The following is a 21,575-nucleotide window of genomic DNA, read 5'->3' as shown; positions in this document are numbered from 1 at the left end:
GAGTTCCCTCACCAGGAGGCTAGTTTGGGGTACTTCTCGATCACTCTCCAGAAATCTGATCATGACAAAAGTTTAATCAAAACCCATTCTTTCCCACAAAAAGTTTGGTTTTCACATGTTGAAATTTTCTGATGAAAAAAGATTATTGACAAATTCCTGACCAGCTTTACCTATGAACACTTGAGACACATGTAAAATTTATCAACATATTCATGACTATGACAGACCTGTCTAGTACTTTAAAAGGAATAAGAACCTTAAGTAAATGAAACAGGGTTTGATATGATTCCGGAGAGAATAAACTTTGTTGTAGCACATCAGAAAATGACAGCAGGATGTTGCAACCTGCAGGCCACCAAGTCTCATGAGACTTCAGCTACAGAAGAATTAGATGTGCCCGAGGTGTCTTTCCCCTTAATAGAACTTAATTAGGTTGTCTTTGTGAAGTGCTTTAATAAAAGGAAAGGTTGGAGTAGTTACACTTCCAATGACATATTTGTAAAAGGCGAATTGTCTGAATTAACCTGCTAACAGTGCCTGTTTCAGTATATACTGATATAAGGCATTCCAAAGGGGACACTATTTATTAATTCTGATCAGTGGACATTTTGGTATTTCTTTCTCATGTCCACATCAATGCCAACATTTGCAAAGTGAAAGCATATTGTTTGAATCAATAATAATAAACATCCCTGGAATTTCTTTTCTCAACCCCTATGTTGCTCATAGTACTATCATTCTGAGGATTCTTTCTTTACCTCTTGGAGCTTGAATATCTGGTAAACAAATCATATTCAAAATAACTGGCATGAATATTCAGAGATGGGGTTTGTTTCTGCACATCATTTGCTGATTGCCATGTTTCAATAAGCATTATAATGTTTCCATTAACAAATCACAATACATTTCTTCATTTGCTTAAATGAGAATAAAATTATGTATATCTATAGCTATATAAGTTTATCTAGTAATCATGGGATAAGTAAAAACTATCTTTAGTTTCTGGTGTTCTCTATTCATGACGATGAAAGTATTAGTAATAAAATACTTTGGAAAAAAATTCCAATTTTAGATATTTTAAGGTACGATGATACTAAATACAATGATAGGAGATTATAGAATAGAATCATTAGTACAGCTCAACTAGTATTTGACAAATTTAGTCTCTTTTTTAGTTATGTAATAATTTTATAAACCATTTCTGATTTTTGCAAGTACATTTTCTACTTACAAATATTCACTGGCTAGTTTGGATAAACAAGTTTCTGTTGTTTATGACATGTTCACTTTGACTATCCCAATTTGTTATTCATAGGTTGTACATGTCACATTTTCTTCTCCCTGATTTGTTCTTTGAAACTTTTTCGTAGGTGAATTATCAATGAATACTACTAAGTAGAAATAATAATCAAGAAATATTTAAAAATTTACATGGTACAAATCAGAGAGACTTTGGAATATCACAATCATTTTCATGAATACTAATGGTCATACCAATATGCATTAGCAACAAATTGTATAACACAATGAATTATAATATATTCACCAATATATTAACATATTTTTCCATTTTTCCAACATTTTGTAATAAATTAACTTACTTCTCTTGCACCATACAGCCATATCAGTCTTCTGAGTACCCACTCTCATTTACCTGTGATGTCACAATCCCTCCACTCATCAGTGATGGGTAGGGAGGAGGGGGAAGAAAGAAGGAAGAGAGTTGAAGTGATGAGAGGAAAAGAGTGGGAACAGGAGATGAAGGAACTACTCTGATGTCATAATACAACCACTCAACAATGAGCTGCTCATAAAGCAGAACAAGGGAGAGGGCATGAGGAGAAGGCAGAGGAGAAGAGAAAAGAAAGAAAGAAGAAAGAACATGGAGAGTGAAAAAAGGGACTGGGATAGTAACTCATTGTTCCTGGGATCTCAATTGCATGCTTCCCTATTGAAAATTGAAATCTTTCCCATCAGTCATTTAATTTATTTTCCCTTTCATTCAACAAATAATGGACAACCCGCAAGTCCTGGACTCTCAGAGGCACAAGATTCCTTTTCAAAACTAAATAGAAACTCTGTCCCAACTGTTCTCTGGTACCAAACAGACTTAATTGCCTTTTCAACCTCATTAACAGAAATATGGGAATCCTGGACATGACCATTTTTAAGATAGAAAAGCATAAAGCAGTGCAGAGTAAATTAAATATGTCTTGTCCAGACACAGGATAAGGACAATATTCACACTAATCAGGATAAATAATTTATGGCTGCATTTAAAAAAACAAACAAACAATCAACATGGGAAAATAGAGATTGGGTGGACAAACCTTTCAAGCAAAAAACAATCTCATGACCACATACCCCTACACTGGTCTACAGACTGATTTTACTGACAAGATGTGGCTAAGCCCACACCTTGAATACTAAGTGCAGATGTCGCCCCATCTAAAAAAAGATATATTGGAATTGGAAAAGGTTCAGAAAAGGGCAACAAAATGATTAGGGGTATGGAATGGCTGCCATATGAGAAGCGATAAATAAGACTGGGACTTTTCAGCTTGGAAAAGAGATGACTAAAGGGGGATAGATATGATAAAGGTCTATAAATCATGACTGGTGTGGAGAAAGTAAATAAGAAAGTGTTATTTACTACTTCTCATAACACAAGAACTAGGGGTCACCAAATGAAATGAATAGGCAGCAGATTTAAAACAAACAAAAGGAAGTATTTCTTCATATAACGCACAGTCAACCTGTGGAACTTCTTGCCAGAGGATGTTTTCAAGGCCAAGACTACAGCAGGGTTCAAAAAAGAACTGGATAAATTCACAGAGGATAGGTCCATCAATGGCTATTAGCCAAGCTGGACAGGGATGGTGTCCCTAGCCTCTGTTTACCAGAAGCTGGGAATGGGCGATGGGATGGATCACTTGATGCTGCTCTGTTCATTCCCTCTGGGGCACATGACATTGGCCATTGTCAGAAGACAGGATACTGGGCTAGATGGACCTTTGGTTTGACCCAATATGGCTGTTCTTATGTTCTTATATCATGTGCAATTACTCTGTAAAAAGGTGGCTCATGTTTAAGCAGACCAATCCTAAAAATCTCACTTTCCTGCAATGTTTGAACCCCATCTCCTTCAACGGGACCTATTAGGTGCTCAGAACTTTTGAATATCAGGTCATTTATTTGGGGGGGGGGGCGCTAAATGTGGATTTAAAAGCCTAATTTTATGTAATTATTTTTGCAAAAGTGTTACCTTTTCCCCCTAAATCACATAATTGCCTCAAATCCAATCTGAGTTTTAGTGTAAGGTTTGGGAAGAGGCTGGGGACATTTCTTATCTGAACTGGGTCACCTCTCTGGACTCAAGAGATAGTGAGATAGTTCTATATATCTACAGCCACCAGCTACAGATGAGTTTAGATTAACATCTTGCATAATGCCACAAAAAGTGACCTGTTTAGCAGGACACTTCTATTCTAGAACATCAGTACTACAAAAAATATCATACAGGTTTCAGGTATCAATATTTATTTAAAAGGCATCCACAGCATTTGCTTGGTATCTTTTAACTGAAAATTCACAAAAGGTACAGGTTTTATTTGCATGTGTCTCCTGTTAACAATTGGGTCACATGAGACTGTCTGCTGAGAAGAGGAAATGAAGAGAAGAAGAGGACTCCAGACTGCACAGAAATTTAGGTTATATTTAAATAAAAACACTGATCAAATTGGATTAAACGGAAATCAGCTGATCCAAATCTCAGGTAATGAGTCAGAATTTGATTAAATGTGTCTTTTTCATATTTGGATGAATATTTGCAAATTTCCCCCCAAATTGTGCTCATCTAATTGCATAACTTGCATTATTGTCACCATTAAAGACTTGTGTTTAGGACATATCCAGAATTCCACCCCTTTGTGTTGGGAGGGTTGAGGGGAGCTCTAAAAGCATAAGACCTCCTTTGAGAGGTATGAGAAAGAACCTGGCTCAAAGATACTTTTGAAGAGTAGTGTTTCTAATATCCTTCCTTCCTTTTTTCTGGTTCGGCAGCATAGCAGGTCAGAAGTTTGGCCTTGGGAATGGACCAAAAGGTATGAAAAATAAATCCAGGAGGGGTAATACCTCCAAAATGACATAAAGGAGGAATACTTTTTTTCCTTCTTGCTAAGGCCTCAGGACCTCCCTCTACCAGCTTTATCTTCTCTGCCCCTAACTCTACAAATTACTCACAATTGTAGGTGGTCTGCTCTAGTCTAAAGCCATTATTATAGCTACTCTGAACACGGCAGTGAGATTCTGATAAATACTTCCATGATTATCAGGGTGTCATGCAGGTTCTCCCTCTCCACCATCTCCATCTTGCCTCCCATGCTTGCAATTTGTGCAACTTTTGTGCATATGGCCCCTTTTCATTTGCTACATGTAAATTTTTCTTTCACTCTCCATGTTTATCCATTTTAATTATTTTCTTTTTTAAACCATTTATATTTAAAAATAAAATCATGCTGATACATTGACCCGCAGTCCATCAATGCCACTTTGTCAATTATGCATTCCCACAGTTATTCTGCCCATCCATTTCTCTTTAAGTATGCAACAGTTCTTGCTATACAGAGCTACATTGTTTCAAATTATATATTTGAAAGATGAAATACCAGGAGTAATTTCACACACTGTTTCATTATTGTGTTCATTTTCATTACTGTTTTTACTGTCAAATAGGCACACAATTTCCAATTAGAGTCTTTTTCCAGAAACATGCTGGGTCAGTAACCATTTGCAAAATTGCAGATAATAAAGTTCAATGTATGAGTTATTCTTAGTTTCTATTAGTGAGCTTTATTGCATGCGAGCTTGCTTTTCAAAGAGACAAATATCAAGTAATAAAAATATTGCTGCATGCATTATAATATAAGTTACAGATATGATGGACATAGATATGTTCCTGCATTAATTTAAGCCACACTTTCAAAAAGCAGTTCATTTGCCCATGAAATTAAATATCACACCAGTGTACAAAAGTATTAAAAAGCAGATTGGCCAAAGTATATAAATCACATATTTTATGGAGACTCTTCAGCTTTCAATCAGCTAAACATATGCCCTGTTAGGATGCAAAAATGGTACTGTCTCAAATTTACAGCCAATGGAGCTTTAATTCATTCTAATTACTGCAACCCCACCACCACTGAACACCCCTCTGAAAATCTCTTTTATGCTCAGTGTTCACATGTGGTACTTGTCAAGTGTCATATTTTCCATTTAAATATAGAGTACTATAAGAATTGTGGGCCAAATCATCACAGGGTGTAAACTGATGTACCTCCTTTGCATCCGGAAGAGCTATGCTGATTCATACCTGTTGGGGATCTGGCCTTGTGTCTTCAGAGCTACTACTTTTATTCACATAGTGTCATTCAGCTTTCACCCCACTGTTAGACCTTCAAAAGGTCTAATCCATGAATGCACACAAAGCTCACAGTTAACTTATCACATATTGGTACGTGATATGGATTGACTTTGGGTAACTTTACTATTATTAGCCATGCAATATTTCTTTCCAAAAGTCAGACAATGTATTTATTTTAATGTCTTTTTTTTGTCACAATGTTTCAGAGAACTTAAACTGTTCTTATGAATATGCACTCTCATTCTTAATTTACCTGGTATTCTTTCTCATAATGTTGATCATAATAAATTCATTAGGTATTAATATGTGTGTGAGAAGTACATCAATAGGATCTCCATTTTGGTTCAACCATAAGTAAAGCACTATTACTTTACAGGGTTTCCTTAAACAGAAATTTTTATATTAAAATGGCATTTGAAATCCTACTCAAAATACTACTGCAGTGTAGCTACCCTGTTGCCTAGTTACAGTGCATCAGATAAATAGCCTCTAATAAATCATCTAAGTATGGATTTCCAATAAGATGTTAGCATAAAATGAAGCAAATTAGTTGTTTATCAAAAAGGGATTAATTAGTTTTAATTTGTAGTACAACAAGAAAAAAATTAAAGAAAAATAAATGATACTCCAATGCACCATCTGCTTAAAAGTGAAACAGGATTTAAGAGTTAACATGAGTTCTGTGCTTCAAAATATTTGTGTTCTGTGGAACCTCATTTGTTTTCCAGGGCCTGATCCAATGCTCATTGAAGTCAATGGAAAGACACATTGATTTCAATAGGCTTTGATTCAGGCCTTTTTCGTATCGTGTGAATGAATTAACTCAATTTCAGTAAGACATTTAATTTAGAACAGGCTTGAACAAAATGCAAGATGAATTATTTTGACTTAGAAGTTGATACAGTTCAAACTAGAATAATGATTAGAAGTGTATTGGCAAGTGGGTTACACTTTTGCTAAACATAGTAAATGGATGACACACTAGGATTTTTTACTCCTTCATGAGAGCAGTGTCTATGTCATATCTATTGCAAAATTCATTACATTCTCCTTTTCAGTACCTCCATAAGACAGAGGAAAAAATGTCTTTGACTTCCAGAAATTGCAACCTTAGTATCACATTGGAGACAGAGTTAAAAGTCAAATATGAAATAAAGTGCAACCTGCTTTGTCACTAGGTTTTAGATGGACCGGTCTGATACTATGTGAGGATAGTAAAATTGCTAATCATGATGTAGAAAATTTATCTTGGAAAGAAATTTGGAAAGAAGCAGGACAATGTATTAACATCTTACAGTGATAAGTAAAAATTTTGTATTCTATCGATAACTAGAGAGGATGTAAAACCCCAAGCAGTAAAGTTTAAGCATTTTTAAATCTGAGGGACTGGATAATTTGCACCAAAGAATATTAAAATAGTTGGCCAAGGAGCAATCTGAATCATTAAAGTTGATTTTGATTAAGTCTTGAAACACTGGGAAAATTGCATGGTACTCAGGAAAAAGCTAATGTCTTGCCAATATTTTAAAAAAGGGAAGCAGGATCATGCTAGTAGTCCAGTTAGCTTGACATTGATCCCAGGCAAAATCCTGGAAAGGCATATATGGGAAATTGTGTCGGGAACTTCACCTAATTCCATATTATCCTAAAAAATGGCATAAAAATTATTGTAGCCTATATTAAATATACGACAACTGGTTTTCTAACAGATCTCAAAAATAATTATAAATGGTGAATCATCATACGATAGGGATGTTTCTGGTGAATTTTAATGTATACATGGCCCAATGCTATTAAATATCATCAATGATCTTGAAGAAAATAGATGTAAGCCACAGAAGGCAAGGGAAATTATCCTGAAAAGTAGCAACGCTGAAAAGTACTTAGACGTCATGGTGGATAACCAACCGAACATGAACTCCCAGTTCATAGCTGCAGATAAATAGACTAATATGATCCTTGGCTACATAAGCAGGTAGGTATCAAATAGGAACAGGGAGATGGTATTGCCATTATATACAGCACTAGTGAGACAATTATTGGCATACTGTGTCCAGTTCAGCTCTCTACATTTCAGAAATGATGTTGAATAATTGGAAATGGATAAGGAAAGAGCTAAAAGAATGGTCCAAGGTCTGAAAGACATAACTTATAGTCAGAGACTTAAGAAGCTCAACCTATTTAGTTTATCTAAGAAAATGTTAAGAGGTGACTTGACCCCGATCTATACCTATATATAGAGGAAGAGATTTCTGACAATAGTTGTCTTGTTTAATTTAGCAGAAAAAAGAGGCATAAAAAGATCTAGTGTTTGGAAATTGAAACTAAAACAACTCAGAGTTTTTTTTTTTTTAACCTAGGCACAGGGTGGATTCTTCATCACTTGTGTCAAGGTTCCTCCCCCACTCTGAACTCTAGGGTACAGATGTGGGGACCTGCATGAAAAACCTCCTAAGCTTATCTTTACCAGCTTAGGTCAAAACTTCCCCAAGGTACAAAATATTACACCCGTTATCCTTGGACTGGCCGCTACCACCACCAAACTAATACTGGTTACTGGGGAAGAGCTGTTTGGACGCGTCCTTCCCCCCAAAATACTTCCCAAAACCTTGCACCCCACTTCCTGGACAAGGTTTGGTAAAAAGCCTCACCAATTTGCATAGGTGACCACAGACCCAAACCCTTGGATCTTAAGAACAATGAACAATCCTCCCAACACTTGCACCCCCCCTTTCCTGGGAAATGTTGGATAAAAAGCCTCACCAATTTGCATAGGTGACCACAGACCCAAACCCTTGGATCTGAGAACAATGAAAAAGCATTCAGTGTTTTACAAGAAGACTTTTAATAAAAAATAGAAGTAAATAGAAATAAAGAAATCCCCCCTGTAAAATCAGGATGGTAGATATCTTACAGGGTAATTAGATTCAAAAACATAGAGAACCCCTCTAGGCAAAACATTAAGTTACAAAAAAGATACACAGACAGAAATAGTTATTCTATTCAGCACAATACTTTTCTCAGCCATTTAAAGAAATCATAATCTAACACATACCTAGCTAGATTACTTACTAAAAGTTCTAAGACTCCATTCCTGTTCTGTCCCTGTCCAAGACGACTACAGACAGACACAGACCCTTTGTTTCTCTCCCTCCTCCCAGCTTTTGAAAGTATCTTGTCTCCTCATTGGTCATTTTGGTCACGTGCCAGCGAGGTTACCTTTAGCTTCTTAACCCTTTACAGGTGAGAGGAGCTTTCCCCTGGCCAGGAGGGATTTCAAAGGGGTTTACCCTTCCCTTTATATTTATGACAACTTGAAATCTTTAAGTCAAGAATGGGTATCTTTCTAAAAGATATGTTATAGCTTGCAAAAACATAATAGTCTTGATGCAGAGTTTACTGGGTTAGATTATTTGTCTGTATCATTCAGGAGGACATAGCAGATTATCATAATGGTTAGAGCTGAAACATCTGAATTTCTCTTCTATTCAAAATTCCAACATTTCAAATTTTGTTTTTCCATCATTGGAAAAAAAAACAAAAAATGAAGTTGATTTTTCTTCTTCTCAGTCAAAATGTTTTGTTCTGAATTTGACTTTAAAATAAAATAAAATAAAATGTAAAATCAAAAGACATTTTGAAAGAAAACATCAAAAATTCCCAATATGAAAATCTCAAATATTTCAACATTTAAATGCTTTACCACTTTCATTTTTCAGAGTAACAGCCGTGTTAGTCTGTATTCGCAAAAAGAAAAGGAGTACTTGTGGCACCTTAGAGACTAACCAATTTATTTGAGCATGAGCTTTCGTGAGCTACAGCTCACTTCATCGGATGCATACTGTGGAAACTGCAGAAGACATTATATACACAGAGACCATGAAACAATACCTCCTCCCAAAATGATTTTTTTTTGTTAAATAGGCATCTCTGAGAATTGTTTCAATTTTGACAAACCAGCATTTTTCAATGGAAAAATGTTCATGAAAAAATTTCCAGCCACCTCTAATAATGTTTCCTTCTGGCCTTAAAGGGCATGAATCTATTATTATTATTATTATTTAAATATAACACTTTGTAACCTAGGAAGGGATTTTTGTTTGGTTTCAGTTTTAGATTAAAGTTCAGATTGCTTTTTATTTTATATGAATCTGTTTTAATCATTCCTTTTTAAAATGCTATTCTATATGAGAATGAAAGAAACTGTGGATAGAAGTTAAAAGTTATTTCATTAAGGACAATACCCATTTTACATGAGCTGAATCTGCCATTGTTTCAATATATACACAACATGCACTTCATTTGTTTCTTTGGGAATCAATATGTACCTGCCTATGTTATTTGTAATATTCCTATTGTTTTAGATTCTTGGTATGAGTTTGAGAGCTATCCTTACAGTATTTGCCTTTGTACTAGATTTTAAACAAATGACATGTATACAAAAAATAAAGGACTGTACTTCTGTTTTTGATAGTTCTCATCCACTGGACAATTTTGTTGCTTCTGGAAGAAAATGGTAGCTTTATTAGAGTACAATTGTAAATTCCCATTTAGCTAACAAGCTCTTCTATTTTATCATAGAAAAGATGCAAGTCTCAACTTTCATTATGGTAGACATATAGTCTGCGACATATCTGCCTTTCCATGTCATTTCCCCTTCCCCTTCCCGCAAGAATTATGATTGAGAAGAGCATGATGAATATTTGAGGAGGCAATAGATCAGGGCATAAACTCTATTTATTTCATTGAACCAATTTATATTAGCTAAGGATCCAGCTGGATTGGGTCTAATATTTATAAGGAAAACTCTAAAGGTTTGAAGTTCTGGACTTTTTTTGTTTGTTTTCTTTCAAATTTTGGAATCTTCATATCTACTCATGCATAAAACCTGCAAAAACCAACCAACCAACCAAACTGTGCAGTACCCCATGGGTCTTTCAATTAACATAATCTCAGAACAAAGTAAGTATCATTAATTAATCTTTCAGCCTCCTAGTATCCTACAAGTTCTGGTATTCTGAACTTCTCTCCTGCATTGAGAACTTTCCAGTTGAAATGGCTTGTTGCTTCCAAAACACTATCCCAATTTAGAGACATGATGTGCTATCAGTAGCATCTAAGCATTAATTATATATCCATTAAATCTGACAGGATTCATTATTATCAAATGGCATATCATTAAAATGGCCTAAAAATGCTAGCAAAGTGGAAATTTCACACTTGGAGACTAATGCATAGAATTTTTTTTTAAAAGGGTTTCTAGATGTTATACCAATTCACACTGCATCTGCATTTAATTATTTGGTTATGTACTATAAGGTTAAAGCACCTGTACTTTTCTCATTTTAAAAGGATGTCTAGGAGAGGAGGTATTATTTGGGGGGAGGTGAGAAGAGAGTCTTGGAAGTAAACAGATTTTTTCTTAAACAGAAGAACTGTAAGTGATGATAATTTAACTTGACAAAACAGTGTTTGATACTAATTTTAATTAAAGAGTAATTATTTGAGATGTATGTTTATTTCATCCATTTTGAAACAATGTCTGTCGTCATTTCATCAGTCTTAATTGGCTCATGTAAAAACCTAAGGGCATGCAAATTGTTTGGGAAAACTCAGCAGGCAACTGTGGCCTATTTTAATGTATAATTTTCTCTTAACTAATTTCACCAAAGGATCCCCATGTTTCAGCTGTAAGAAGTGGACTTGCTAATACCATGGTATAGTAGATTGTGTTATTGCTATATGGGCTAGAAATTCTAAATTAGAAAGGCATTATCTATACCACTTAAGATTCTATATACCTCAGTTAGACTGCACTGGAATGTAATTTTTTATCAAGTTGTTTTCTAAGCAGTATACAGCCACTGTAGGTATGTTAGTTTATTTTTTATCGAGCATTTATTCATCATTACATAGCAATGAACCTGAATTATTTCAGAACCTTGACTGTCAGAGATCAGGGTCAAATTGCAAAGGAAATACATATTTTACTTGCAAATCGACCACATAAATTGCATCATTGTAAGAAAATACATATAGACCCACACAATCCCATTTTTAAAGTCAGACATTAGAGTAAATTAAATTTAAAAAAAATCAATGTAAGTGATGTGTGAGTTATCAAACATATTATGGCAGCTTATGCCAGCTTCTGAGATAGACAGTATGTTACGTAACCTGTGGTGACCTATACAATAGAATGGAAAGGGCACATTGAAGAAACGAAACAAACAACAACAAAAAGATTTTTAAGGAAATTGAGTGGAGAATTTTATACAAGGAAAAATACTAGTATTTGACACTAGACACAAGACGATGAGGTCAGAGGATTTACAAACCCAGAATGGCTATACATGTTTAGATGACTTTCAGTTTTCGTAGTCTGGTACACTTAATTCATTTTCTATTTGTTATTCTATTGGCAACCTGGCTTCTACACCATCATTTGTCAACACTGAATTGTATTTGCTTCATGTCAGAAAACTATATAAAGCCTCCTGTTATTCTTTGTTGTCACTGTTTGTTTACCACAGGGTTGATCCTAATAGTTTCTAGTGTGTAAGGAATTTGGGATCAGGCTGCATATGTTTAAGCTTCCTGCAAAGTGAAGAATGTTACTTTTTAACTGATTAAGGAGTGATCTGTCTGGGGGACTGCTGAAAGTATGTTGGTTTTTACGAGATTCTCCTTTTTGATATTGCTATGAGATTGTCTCTCCAGGGAAGAATAGAATTATTGTAAAGCAGATGCCTTTGATTTCTCTAAAGAGTTTTGGTGTCACACAAAGCACACCCTGCAGGGAATATCATTTGTCAGTGGTGCCATCTTCCTGACACTCTGATAGAGAAGACATTTTGAGCCATATTTGAAAAACAGCATGGAATGCCTGATTTCAAAGAGAGTAAAGCCAATAAATATCTTCTTCTGTGAAAGAGATTTTGCAAGAATGGCTAATAGCAATTTGGTCTACTACAGACCAGCATCAAAAAACACAAATCTTGGCGAAGCTGAAGTCGATGCAGGTTTTCTCACTGACTTAGTAGACTTTGGAACCAGAAAGGAAAAAGAGTACATTTTTTCATTACTGACATGTCATGATGGTGACTGGAAGCCAAGTTTGATAACATATAGAATTCCTTTTGAGGTGCAAAGGGAGTTGGAGTGTGTAGAAACCCTACAATCCAAAACTGAAAGAGCTCACACATTCAGTGGAGAAAATGTGAGGATAGCCTCTGATAAAATAAGAAGGATATAAGGTCATATGGGGAAACTTTTAAAAGGGGGGAGCTGGTCTGGTTCCAAAATCTTAGGAAAACAAATGCCAGGAGCCTTAAACTGGATAAACCTTGGGAGAGACCCTATATAATACAGAGCCAAATGAATGAAATGGTGTACAGGATACAGTTGGGTTCCATACTCAAAGATATCCACAAGGTATCTGAAAAATTTTGATCAGAAATGCTGTGGAAAAATTTGTGAAAAACAAAATTTTTATATGTGTGTTTTCACTAAAGTTTTTATTTCAGTTAAAATGCCATGTTTTCAATTTTAAAAACTTTGACTGAAAAATTTCAATCAGTGCTACTTAGAGGAAACAGAGACGTTAAAAAATAAAGCTTTCAACTAAAAGGTGACTGGAAATTTCTAGTTCCTTTTTTCATGGTTGGACAGAAACTTTTCTAGTATCTTATACCACATAACTTGGTTGATACTGGCCATCAGAATCTCTCTTAAGAAATAACATAGCCTATTTTAAAAACAAAAGTATTTTCTTATATTACAAGAAATATCAGCAATATTCTCATATTATTTAATTGAAAAATAGGCACTGGTGTTACCTAGAGCAAAACCTATTCTCAATTACATCTGTGTAAATCTGGAGTGACTACATATATAGACTGTTCTCTCAGACAGAGACTTCACCATGGTGATCCATGCCTATTAGCCTGTAATGCACCCTACCTATGGATGAAATTGGAAGTGACACAAAGTTTGGATGGTCCAAGACATAGTATCCAATCTTCTAATTTGAACACGTTGTAAAGAACATATCACACCAGTTCTCCATATGATCCAATGATTTCCATCCAATACTGGATCCAGGTTCACACGTACAAAGCTCTCAGTGGGCTAGGATATGATCTCAGAGACTACTTCTCTTCATATAAAATACTAAAAACACTTCAATCCACTGGGATGCTAAGGATGATGGAGACCATGATGAAACTATTAAGCAAGATCATTAATCAACCAGAGTCTGCCTTCCAAAAGATCCACAGAACTATGATAAAACTATGGGAAACAAAGAGAAAATAATATGCTCTGGAATTCAACTGACTTCTTTAATTTAAATTACAGTCCCTATTTATGTCAGAGATAGGTGCACTAGAAATACCGAAGCAGCCGATGGACAGAGTATATACATTAGTCTGGTGTAACTGACAAAAGAATTTGGTCCTTTCTATCAACCCTTGGGCCTTGCTTATGTTTTCTCTTCATAGAATCATAAGGTTAGAAGGGATCACAAGAGTGATCTAGTCTAACCCCTTGAAAGATGCAAGATTTGTTGTGTCTAAACCATCCAAGACGGATGGCTATCCAGCCTCCTTTGGAAAACCTTCAGTTAAGTCATCTTTAATCTTAATTTTGGCACTGCTCTAAAGAACAATGATTCACACCACCAGAATATGTGGAAAACTAGTAATTATTGTAACAGCCATAGGGCTAAAAATTATATCCAAACTTCATCTTACTAAATTTTGAAATATTTGCTGGCAACTCTGGTATAGAAAGTAGAATTTCAGGCTATAAACTTATTTGTATACTGTATTGTAGAAAGCTCTTCAATCTAACAGATAAAGGCATAACAAGATCCAATGGCTGGAAGCTGAAACTAGACAAATACAGATTAGAAATAAAGTGCACATTTTTAACAGTATGGGTAATTAACCATTATAACTAGTTATTAAGGGTGATGATGGATTCTCCACCACTGGCAATTTTTAAACCAAGATTGGATGTTTGCTTTTGCTTTTTCTTTTCTAAAAAGATATGCCCTAGTTCAACCACAGCTAGTGAACTTGAGGAAGGAATTAATTTAAGGAAGTCCTGTGGCTTGTGTTATGCAGGTCAGGCTAGATTATCACAATTGTCCCTTCAAGCCTTTAAAAAAATAAATCTATGATTCTTGTCTATTCAACTCACGTTACATCATAATTGATTGGGGACTTCACAACAACAGCATGTGCATGTACATTTACTTCAAAATATGTTATCTACACAGACTTCTTCATTATTTTAATTTGTAAAGTATGTGTTTGTCAGTATCTCCTGGACATATTTATAATAGAGGGGAGGGGAAAAAAAACCCAACAACAAAGGGCAATAAAGATAACAAAATGCAAAAAAAGCAAACTAAAAAAAAAAAAAAAACTTGTCAGCCCATAAAGGAAGCTCACCCCCTTCTCTTGTACTAAATCCAAATGAAAATGCTGCTCTATTTGCACTGTTTGCCATTAGAATATGAAAGGAGAAATATTAGAAGGAGTCAGGGTTCATTTTCGTTATATACCTCTGCAATGATGGTACTGATGCCATGTGTAGCAAAAATAAACTGATATGGCACCTGTGATGAGAACTAATTGTATTCAGTCTTCAGCCAAAATGTCAAAAACAGATATTATAGAAAAGACTTAGTTCAACATGGCACATCTTTATTAATTCCTTTGGTATTTGTTGTGATAACATTAACCGCAATATACTCATTTGGGTTTAAAAGTGTTTTGGGTTTTTTTGGTATTTTGCAACTATGCATATAAAAAGCTCCACTTAAACTAAACATTTGCTTCAAGAAAACAGGGTCATAATGGGAAATATGCCCAACACCAGGGGAAGGGACAGCCTCATGAATAACTGGGCTATATTTATGTTTCTATGAAAGAAAAGAACTGAGATCTCTTATTAATTACAATATATGCAATAATTTTGGTTCGAACAGAGAAAACTGTTTACTTTGTCTAACAAATTGTTCTGTACATAATATTTAATTATTTCTATTAAAACGTCTGTGTGAAATTTAGCTCTTTCTTGAAATAAGGGTGACATACATGGTAAGTACGTGTCTCATATTGCAAGTGACATTTTACAGAAGCTCAAAAAGCCTCCCATCCATAATAATAAAAATATCCATTCCCTGCATCTTTCTTTTTACTGTCTGGGATCATGCTATTTACTTGTAGAAACAGAGCGCAAGCATAGTGACTACAGAGTCCACTGTAACAGCAAGTGGTTTCCATATTCTCTCTCCTCTCTCATGAAGGTGCTGTCACTGGATGAAAGCTCTGGTAACAGCCTTCTGTGTTGGGGTGTAGAGCATCAATAATGAAATAGACTAAAAAAGTAGATTTAATAGATATGCAATATACATGCATAAGATCTCATACAATAGCAAATATTTTATTAACTAACACATGTAAAGTGTCTGAATCTTGACCCTTTCAATTGCAAGTGGGTACAATATAAAATGGGAGTTTCTCAAATTTCTTCATAGTCCATATCTTAATAAAGAAATTATCTCATGACCATGTCTCCTATTCACAATTGTGTGGGTAAACTCCCTTCCTACTGATTCTTTAATAATATCCCTGTGACGATTACAGCAATTTCTTACATGAAAAAATAGCATTTATAAAGTATTGGATATATTTTTAATTTCTTTTAATGAGATTAAGCAGCTAGAAACAAGGAGGGAGGAGCCAGCAGCATGTTACCTGCCATCTCTCTGTTGACCACCAGTAAGTGCTCAATAGACCATGGTTTGGGAACCACAGATATGTATTATTAATACAAATTATTTGTATTACTGTATCACCCAGGAGCCCTAGTCATGGACATGAACCCCATTGTGGTGGACTCTGTACAAACACGGTCCCAGTCCAAAGAGCTTATGATTTAATGATAAGAAAAGAGTCAATGGAAGGAGTACAGAGAAGAGAATACAAATAAATGAGGCAATACTGGTCGGCATGATAGGCAGTGGTCTCAGCACATCGGCAGAATAACTATTGTCAAGTTTTGTTTTTTATAGGCATCACAGTAAAGTATTTTGTGTTACATACTGACTAAGTAAAAATACCATAAGAAGTTACATGTACATGTAGAAATATACAATGAAAACAAACAATTCGATCTCTTTGGGTGTAGCAGTAGCATGTGTGATGTTATTGACATGAACTGTGATCGTATAGATCATTGTTGCAATCAGGGTCTTTTGGTTGCATCAGGTCTTGTACAGAGGAGATCAAGTGGGGTGTCTATGGGGAGGTTGTAGTTTGCTGGTTATGATTATGCTGTCTGTATCATTTTTGTATTTGAAGTTATGAATATTGGCTATGTACTCGTATCTCAATGTGTTTGATTCTAAATAGTCTCAGTGAAGCATTTGGTCAGCTTCTTGAGAAAGAACTAGTCCCAGTAAGTGCCCAGTCAAGAAACACTTAACTGACGATGGAGTTTGGGAGATGTCAATCCACATCTGAGCTTTCCTGGGAACATTCAAACTAACATGTAAACAATGGTGTCGGCCTGCAAAAAGCTGGATCATTCATAGACATGTGACTTGCCCAGATGGCCACAAACTCCATCCTGTTGCTGTGACTTTGCACAGAAGAAAAAAGGAGTTTCTACCCACAAGAGGGAGAATATAAAAGGCCCTGGAAGCCTCTTCATTTTGTCTTCATCTGGTTTAAGAGATGGCCTCTCCACGCCGAAGAGATGCCTGAAAGAAACTGGAACAAATGACAGTAACTACGAGGGTGTAAGTGATTGCTGGACCCAGACTAGGAAGGAGTCCAGTCTGTGAAAGCAGCTTATTGGAACATCTCTGGGGGTGAGATTTCATCTGTAATCAGTTTCTTAATGTATTAGGCTTAGACTTGTGTGTTTTTGTTTTATTTTGCTTGGTAACTTACTTTGTTCTGTCTGTTATTACATTGCACAGAAGAACAAAGGGGTTTCCACCCAATGTTATAACTTGGAACCATTTAAATCCTACTTGTTATACTTAATAAAATCACTTTTTGCTTATTATTGAACACAGCGTTAGTGACTAATACCTGGGGGGAACAAACAGCTACGCATCTCTCTCTCAGTGTTATAGAGGGTAGACAATTTATGAGTTTACCCTGTATAAGCTTTAGACAGAGTAAATTGGATTTATTTGGGGTTTGGATCCCATTGGGAACTGGGTATCTCTGTGCTGGAGATAGGAATATCTGATAAGTGGTTTTCAGTTAAAGCATGTAGCTCTGGGGGACACTGTTCAGACCTGGGTCTGTGTTTGCAACCGGCTAGCATGTCTGTCTCAACAAGGCAGGGTTCTGAAATCCCAAGGTGGCAGGGAAAACAGGCTCAGAGGTAGTCTCAGCACATCGGGGGCAGCTGCAAGGGAGTCTCTGGGTATGTCTACACTATGGAATAAGGTCGAATTTATAAAAGTCGTTTTTTTAGAAATCGGTTTTATATATTCGAGTGTGTGTGTCCCCACAGAAAATGCTCTAAGTGCATTAAGTGCGTTAACTCGGCGGAGTGCTTCCACAGTACCGAGGCTAGAGTCGACTTCCGGAGCGTTGCACTGTGGATAGCTATCCCACAGTTCCCGCAGTCTCCGCTGCCCATTGGAATTCTGGGTTGAGATCCCAATTCCTGACAGGGCTAAAACATTGTCGCGGGTGGTTCTGGGTACATATCATCAGGCCCCCGTTCCCTCCCTCCCTCCGTGAAAGCAAGGGCAGACAATCATTTTGCGCCTTTTTTCCTGAGTTACCTGTGCAGACGCCATACCACGGCAAGCATGGAGCCTGCTCAGGTAACCGTCACCCTATGTCTCCTGGGTGCTGGCAGACACGGTACGGCTTTGCTACACAGTAGCAGCAACCCATTGCCTTCTGGCAGCAGACAGTGCAGTATGACGGGTAGTTGTCATCGTTGTGTCCGAGGTGCTCCTGGCCACGTCGGCTGGGAGCGCCTGGGCAGACATGGGCGCAAGGACTAAATTTGGAGTGACTTGACCAGGTCATTCTCTTTAGTCCTGCAGTCAGTCCTATTGAACCATCTTATGGTGATCAGGCAGGCGATACGGATTACTAGCAGTCGTATTGTACCATCTTCTGCCAGGCAGGCAAGAGTTGAGGATTGCTAGCAGTCGTATTGTACCATCTTCTGCCAGGCAGGCAAGAGATGAGGATGGCTAGCAGTCGTACTGTACCATCTTCTGCTGAGCAGCCATGAGATGTGGATAGCATGTAGTCCTTCTGCACCGTCTGCTGCCAGCCAAAGATGTAAAAGATAGATGGAGTGGATCAAAACAAGAAATAGGCCAGATTTGTTTTGTATTCATTTGCTTCCCCCCCACCTCTGTCTAGGGGACTCATTCCTCTAGGTCACACTGCAGTCACTCACAGAGAAGGTGCAGCAACGTAAATCTAGCTATGTATCAATCAGAGGCCAGGCTAACCTCCTTGTTCCAATAAGAACAATAACTTAGGTGCACCATTTCTTATTGGAACCCTCCGTGAAGTCCTGCCTGAAATACTCCTTGATGTACAGCCACCCCCTTTGTTGATTTTAGCTCCCTGAAGCCAACCCTGTAAGCCGTGTCATCAGTCGCCCCTCCCTCCGTCAAAGCAACAGCAGACAATCGTTCCGCGCCTTTTTTCTGTGCGGACGCCATACCAAGGCAAGCATGGAGCCCGCTCATCTCACTTTGGCAATTAGGAGCACATTAAACACCACACGCATTATCCAGCAGTATATGCAGCACCAGAACCTGGCAAAGCGATACCGGGCGAGGAGGCGACGTCAGTGTGGTCACGTGAGTGATCAGGACATGGACACAGATTTCTCTGAAAGCATGGGCCCTGCCAATGCATGCATCATGGTGCTAATGGGGCAGGTTCATGCTGTGGAACGCCAATTCTGGGCTCGGGAAACAAGCACAGACTGGTGGGACCGCATAGTGTTGCGGGTCTGGGACGATTCCCAGTGGCTGCGAAACTTTCGCATGCATAAGGGCACTTTCATGGAACTTTGTGACTTGCTTTGCCCTGCCCTGAGGCGCATGAATACCAAGATGAGAGCAGCCCTCACAGTTGAGAAGCGAGTGGCGATAGCCCTGTGGAAGCTTGCAACGCCAGACAGCTACCGGTCAGTTGGGAATCAATTTGAAGTGGGCAAATCTACTGTGGGGGCTGCTGTGATGCAAGTAGCCCACGCAATCAAAGATCTGCTGATATCAAGGGTAGTGTCCCTGGGAAATGTGCAGGTCATAGTGGATGGCTTTGCTGCAATGGGATTCTGTAACTGTGGTGGGGCCATAGACGGAACCCATATCCCTATCTTGGCACCGGAGCACCAAGCCGCCGAGTACATAAACCGCAAGGGGTATTTTTCGATAGTGCTGCAAGCTCTGGTGGATCACAAGGGATGTTTCACCAACATCAACGTGGGATGGCCGAGAAAGGTACATGACGCTCGCATCTTCAGGAACTCTGATCTGTTTCAAAAGCTGCAGGAAGGGACTTTATTCCCAGACCAGAAAATAAGTGTTGGGGATGTTGAAATGCCTATATGTATCCTTGGGGACCCAGCCTACCCCTTAATGCCATGGCTCATGAAGCCGTACACAGGCAGCCTGGACAGTAGTCAGGAGCTGTTCAACTACAGGCTGAGCAAGTGCAGAATGGTGGTAGAATGTGCATTTGGACGTTTAAAGGTGCGCTGACGCAGTTTACTGACTCGCTTAGACCTCAGCGAAAGCAATATTCCCACTGTTATTACTGCTTGCTGTGTGCTCCACAATATCTGTGAGAGTAAGGGGGAGATGTTTATGGCGGGGTGGGAGGTTGAGGCAAATCGCCTGGCTGCTGGTTACGCGCAGCCAATCACCAGGGCGGTTAGAAGAGCACAGGAGGGTGCGGTATGCTTCAGAGAAGCTTTGAAAACCAGTTTCATGACTGGCCAGGCTACGGTGTGAAAGTTCTGTTTGTTACTCCTTGATGAAACCCCCCGCCCCTTGGTTCACTCTACTTCCCTGTAAGCTAACCACCCGCCCCTCCTCCCTTCAATCATCGCTTGCAGAGGCAATAAAGTCATTGCTGCTTCACATTCATGCATTCTTTATTCATTCATCACACAAATAGGGGGATGACTACCAAGGTAGCCCAGGAGGGGTGATGGAGGAGGGAAGGAAAATGCCACACAGCACTTTAAGCACAGCACTTTAAAAGTTTACAACTTTAAAATTTATTGAATGACAGCCTTCTTTTTTTGGGCAATCCTCTGGGGTGGAGTGGCTGGTTGGCCAGAGGCCCCCCCACCACGTTCTTGGACATCTGGGTGTGGAGGCTATGAAACCTGGGGAGGAGGGCGGTTGGTTACAGAGGGGCAGCAGTGGCAGTCTGTGCTCCAGCTGCCTTTGCTGCAGCTCAACCATACACTGAAGCATACTGGTTTGGTCCTCCAGCAGCCTAAGCATTGAATCCTGCCTCCTCTCATCACGCTGCCGCCACATTTGAGCTTCAGCCCTCTCTTCAGCCCACCACCTCTCCTCCCGGTCATTTGGTGCTTTCCTGCACTCTGACATTATTTGCCTCCACGCATTCGTCTGTGCTCTGTCAGTGTGGGAGGACAGCATGAGCTCGGAGAACATTTCATCGCGAGTGCGTTTTTTTTTTCTTTCTAAGCTTCACTAGCCTCTGGGAAGGAGAAGATCCTGTGATCATTGAAACACATGCAGCTGGTGGAGAGAAAAAAGGGACAGCGGTATTTAAAAAGACACATTTTATAAAACAGTGGCTACACTCTTTCAGGGTAAGCCTTGCTATTAACATTACATACATAGCACATGTGCTTTCGTTACAAGGTCGCATTTTGCCTCCTCCCACCGTGTGACTACCCCCTCAACCTTCTTGGTCCCCAAAACCTGCTTCCGTATTGCCTCCATCTCCATTGAAGGAGTCAAACAACACGGCTGGGGTAGTGGTGGCTGAACCCCCTAAAATGGCATGCAGCTCATCATAGAAGCGGCACGTTTGGGGCTCTGACCCAGAGCGGCCGTTCGCCTCTCTGGTTTTCTGGTACGCTTGCCTCAGCTCCT

The sequence above is a fragment of the Lepidochelys kempii genome, chromosome 8, assembly GCF_965140285.1.
Source record: "Lepidochelys kempii isolate rLepKem1 chromosome 8, rLepKem1.hap1, whole genome shotgun sequence".
NCBI classification, from domain to species: domain Eukaryota; kingdom Metazoa; phylum Chordata; order Testudines; family Cheloniidae; genus Lepidochelys; species Lepidochelys kempii.
This window is presented reverse-complemented; position numbering follows the sequence as displayed.